Below are 6,129 nucleotides of genomic sequence, written 5' to 3'. Positions count from 1 at the left end.
TTCTAACATGTGTCAAGCAAATATAATCAGACATAACAGTAACGTCCAATACTCTTTGCATATAATTAAGTCAAATACTTCCTCAAATAAACAAAACTTAGTTAAACGAGGTTATATTATAAGGACAAAACTTATGTGCATTTTCTTAGATGTTTTTCGTATGGTTCTTCACATAATATTTACTTTTTCTTTTTGTTACAACAAACTCTGAGAAAATTGTACATTTGAAAAACCATTGGTAATTATGAGTATTTAATGTGAACAACTACACGAAAAACATCTAAAAATATACACATAAGTTTTGTCTATATTATAATGTAGCAATCTATATACAAAACTGGTTACAAATGTAACACCTTTATTCCTTTTTAAATAATATTATGCACTTACAATGTATACAAATTACTGTATTATAATTAATAATTAATCTTAATTATAATTATATGATTTGTATATATTAATTGTATTTCAAACTAAAGGAAATTAACTTCTATGTTTTCTGGTTCTAAAAAAAAAACTTCAATGTTTTCTGATGGTGTAATTTTTTTACACATATAACCAATCAAATCAAATCATATTGTAGTGCCACTTTATAGCTTAGTGTTAGAAACATTAATAGTGTAAAAATGAACATTGATTTATTCAATGAAGACAGAATCCCTTATATACAATATGTTGGTCAACTACAAAGGAAACCTGACAAAGTGTAGCTATAGTTAACCTATATTAACTGTTGTGAAAGTGACTCAAAATTGAGTTTCGGATGTTCCAATTCGGTGGCCGAAGAAGCAAAATCGGTGGCCGATTTTGCGGTGTTTTTGCAACCTGTTGTCACGTAATTTTTGGTGGTCGATTTTTGGAGTTCGGTGGCCGAATTGTCGTGACGGCAAAAAACGAAACATATTTTTATGGGCCAGCATTTGTTCCGTTTTTTGAGGATGCTTTTACTATAAATATAGACCTTGTATCGTTGTAAACCTTGAGAGAGTGGGATAGAGGGGGCTGAAAACAAGGGTTTAGAAGTCAACAAGAAAACAAGGGTTTGTATAGAGTTTGCTCTTGGCAACAAACACTATTAGGATTGAGTCTCTTGGTCACGGGAAGAGATTGAGACTTTGGATAGAATTAGGAGGAAGATTTATTCTTGTAACCCATTGATATCTCTTTTGTAAAGTTACTCATCGTTATAGTGGAATGGAGGGCTGCTCTCTCCCCCGGACTAGGTCGGATTTTGGACCGAACTGGGTAAACAAATTTCGTGTGTTCTCTCTTTCTTTTCTCTCGTTGTTTTCTACTTTTGTTTGTGTTTATAACTTCCATACACTTTGTTTGGCTGCTTGATTATTATTTGCTTCACACATCAAGTATTTTATTGGTGTGATTTTTATCGAATTCACAACACTAATAGTGGAGTTTAACAAACTATAGGAGTAAACTATAGTTATGTTGCTCTAACAGTTGCTGACTCAGCAACATAATAACGAATCTATACAATAAGTATTGATTACTTAGTTCCTAAAATATGTCCATAAACAACCCACTTGGGTTGTCCCGGTGGCATTGGCTTGGGAAATGGGAGTGTGCTCCTCCTCGAGATCTTAGGTTCGATTCTCTCGATGTTAATTTGGGTGGGCTAATTTAGCTTCTTTAAAAAATATGTCCATAAACTTTTACATGGTGTGATTTGATGCATGTGTAGAAAGAAGTTGACTCAGCAACATTATAATGAATCTATACAATAAATATTAACTTCACTAATAGTTTGTTCCTAAAATATGTCTACAAACTTTTACATGGTGTGATTGTGATTTGATGCATGTGTAAAAAAATTAAATAATTATTAACATACAAATGAAATCCAACTTTTAATTAAATAATTAAATTAGATTTTGTCAAAAAAATGATCATTAAATTATTAACAGAAAAAATAAATATTGTTCCTATTTTAAAGAAACTTTCACTAAAATTTTCAAGAAAAAACACATGGTAACATTTAATTTCCAAACTTAACAAACATCATACATTTTCATCAACTGTACATAAACCCTAAACTTATCTATTTCCTTCACACTTCACCTCTTCACATCTTTTTTCTCTCAAATCTTCTTTCACTTTGTTTCAAAGTACTTGTAAGTTCTTTAAGGGAGTACCACCTTAAAACGGTTCCAAACTTTTATGATTAGTCATGTAGGAATAATTGTGCCTATGTCTTGTGGACATCAAAATCATCAATATCCCTACATAGGAGGTAACAACATAATTGTCAACCGTTCGTGATATCAAATTGTCCAACCTCATCACAAAGCTTTATGTTCGAATGCCAATAACAAACAAACAACATGAGTGTCGAACGCAATTGAGGAGGATAACGAATAGAATCTGCATTCACTTTTGATGGAATGAAACTATCACAACCACCAAAAAGAATTCGACACGATCACTATTACCATAAGATAATGCTTTGAATCGTGATGGTGGTTACGAAATGAAATCGAAATCGGTGTGGTTGGTGTAAGGAATCGAGTGATCTGTTAGTTCATTGTATAGAATATAATGCGCAAAAAATTGACGTGAACATTTCATAACGGAATTTGGAGTGGCTGTAAGTAACAAACTTCGTACATTGGATAAGAAGAGTGTGAAGAAGACTATGTTTGAATCGAAGAAAATGTAAGGAAAGAAAGATGATTTTATTATTGTTTGATATGAGTGAAAGTGATTGAAAAGTTAGAGGAAGAAATAGATATGTTTGTCACCGTAGCAATTTTGACCCCCTAACAAAAACAATGCAATTTTGACCCCCTAATTTTCCCAACTATGCCGAGAAGCCGTCACATGTCCTAAAAAAGGGGTCATAATCGCAACTTTTTTTGTAAAGATAAGGGGCCAAAATAGCATATTTCCTTAAACATGGCAAAATTAGGGGGTTAAAATTGTAATTTTTTTGTTAGGGGACCAAAATTGCTACGATGGCAAACATAGGGGGCCAAAAATGCATTTAAGCCAAAATTTAATATAAATGTTGTTTAGGAAGAAAAATATAAAAAGGATAGTCTCGATGCAAGAAAGCTTATGTCGTATACATAGGGTCCGTGAAGGGATCCCATCAATTGGTATATTAAACGCATCCTTACTTTATTTTGTACACTAGAGAATGTTTCTAGGACTTGAACATATGACATTTTAATTATGTGACAACAACTTACCGTGACTTTTCCAAGACAAAAAAAAATAATATATAATATTTAAGTTATTAAACGAAATAAGAATAATAAATATTTTGTCGAAAAAAATAATAATTAATATTGATCATTCACATCAAAATAATAATAAAATTTACAATTTATTAAGAGAAATCATACTTAAAATTTACAATCATTTTCTATTTCAGTATTTATAATATCCACTATCACATGACATACATGAAACCAAAAATCATATTTACTATATGAATAATTAGAGAGAATGGATTCTTTAGAAGAAAAAAAACTTCTGATGGTGGAATGGATATGTTGTTGGTTGGTGGTCTTCTTAGTGATAGATTTACATGACTCCAAGAGTTTTTTTTTTTTTTACAATAATCAAGAATCATATTTAATACATTAGAATTATGGAAAATCAATTTTGTATGATTTATCTAATATTTAAAGTATAATTTTTTAATTAAAACTTAATGAAATTTTCATTTCAGTTTTAATCCCCCTTTAATTGAAACTTGCAACAGTAAAATTCCTAAACAAAAAATAAAATTATCATATTTTGATTAAGTTCAAAATTAAATCATCCATCAGGAGAATCCATCTTTTATCTCTAATTTGAACAATACCTATATGTTTTACTCTTGAGATATTAAATGAGTTAAAGATCTAAAATTCAAATTCTGCCAATTGAAAAATATTAATATAATAATTAACATACTAACATTTTGTATTAAAAAGATAAGTTTTACTTATCTCCCAATTGAATTCCAGTTGTTCTTAAAAATTTGAGGTATAAGATCAATCATTACATTTCTATCCAACTTTAAGAGGTAAAACTAAAAGTATCTTTTTTTTTTTGGTTACAAGAGGTAAAAGTATCATAATCGTGATATGAAAAATATTTTTTTTAAGGGATTTATGAAAAATAACAAAAAATGAAATAGAAATATTGTTTAGGAGAAGTATATGGTAACAAAAATTTTAGAGTATAAAAGAGAAATAACAAAAGTTAATGCTCCCTCTCTCCCAATTTAAATGAGTATTTTGTTCATTTAACACTAATTAAGAAAAGGAAAATGTATCAGTGAAAGAGAGAAAAAATGGTTGTAAGTGCTTTTATTAAGCATCGGTGCATTTACTATTGAGGAATGATATTTTGACAACCAATTTCCAACAATTTTTAGTGACAACCTTTTTCCTCTCTTTTTATTGGACAATAACAATAGAGAGAGTAAAAGTACAATGAGAGTATGAGAGAGAGTTGTCACAAAAGTTGTTAAAAAATGGATATTCAAATGTCATTTCTCTTTACCATTATCATAAATGCAAAATAGAATATATTGAATTGCGAGTGATAAATGTAGTACTTAATTAAAGTTATAATTGGAAACAAGTAGTTAATATTGTATTGAAAAAGTGAAATGAGTTAGTTATTTTAGGACAATTTTTTTTTTACAAGACTCACTTATTAAGGGACGGAGGGAGTATCGGTTAATCACATAAAAATAATTTAATATTGATGATATGAAAGAATTGAAAGTAAAAGTATGGGTCATGTTAACAAGTATCCGTAAAGACATTTGTTAAGGATTTTAAACTAGAAATTATTGATGAATTTTAAGTTGAAAATGTTACTTTTTGTTATTTCAATGTGTTGAATGCACAATTTTCAAAGTAAAGTTTTCATTTTAAACTTCTTAACAAGTTCCCTAATGACATTTGTTAGCATTTCTCATATTTATAATAAATGCTCCTTAGAAAGTCATCTAGCATTTTCCACTTAGGTTGACTTGATGATATTGACTTGAGACCTAGTAGTGTGCTCCTCCTTAAAGTCTCGATGGATCTATGATCCAACACACCGTACAAAAGAGATTAGAGAGAGTTAAGAAATTAAGTGATATTAAATAGATGTGAATGGATCCTCTCCCGCTATTGTGCCAATTTGAGTGGACTAATTTACTTTCTTTAAAAAAAAAGGGGTCTTGCTAACAAGTGCCCTAAGGGCATTGTTTAAGGAACCCACAAAAGGAAATCATGTCTTGAAAATACAAGTCAAACACTTGTTAAAGTTATAATCGTACCATTTCCAATGCAAAAGTTGCTACTTTTAGATGCTTAAACAATGCCCTTAGAGCACTTGTTAGCATTTTCCAAAAAAAAGTTATTTAGTATAAAAAGATTTTTTTAGATCTTTGATCCAACACACCGAACAAAATAGATTAGAGAGAGTTACAAAATTAAATTTGTTTGAATATTTTTAAGAAAATGTTAACAAATGTCATCATGACACTTTTTTTTTGATAGAATGTTATCATGACACTTGTTAAGAAGTTTAAAATAAAAACTTTACCTTAAAAATTGTGCATATGGTTAATTTTGTAGGAGAATGACCAAATGAGTTGATTCACAAAATTATCCTTCATTGGCGATATGACAAAGATAAATTACAAAAATTGAAAAACATAGTCATAAATCGGCAAAATTACACTCGATGTCGCTTATCTTAATTTCGTAAAACGATTTTGTCTTTTATGTAATTTTTCACGTCATTTTGGTCCATTTACATATGAATTTTTAAACATGAGTTAGTTGATGGTCCATTTTTTATCGACTTGAGATATGAGTTAGTTGATGGTCCATTCAAAATCAAGTAATTAAACTCGAGTGATTAAAAAACTAAAAAATCAGCCGGCCCTAATTTTTTAGTGAGAGAAACTTTGTCTTCTCTCTAAGTTTTCTTCCTCTTTCACACATCGAGGAGGGCTGATTTTAGGTCCATTTTTGACCTAGAATCACCCCTCTACATCTCTTTTCCCCTTTCTTTCAATCTAAATAAGTGATCTCCACATACATCAAGTTTTTCTTTTGTGTTTTTTTGTGATTTCGTCGTCTTAGTGCAACGTTGTGTTGTTCGTCGTCTTGTGCG

Source organism: Medicago sativa, chromosome 8, assembly GCF_051527215.1.
Source record: "Medicago sativa cultivar Bolivia chromosome 8, Bolivia_mono, whole genome shotgun sequence".
Classification (NCBI taxonomy): domain Eukaryota; kingdom Viridiplantae; phylum Streptophyta; class Magnoliopsida; order Fabales; family Fabaceae; genus Medicago; species Medicago sativa.
Note: the sequence above shows the minus strand (reverse complement) of the source record.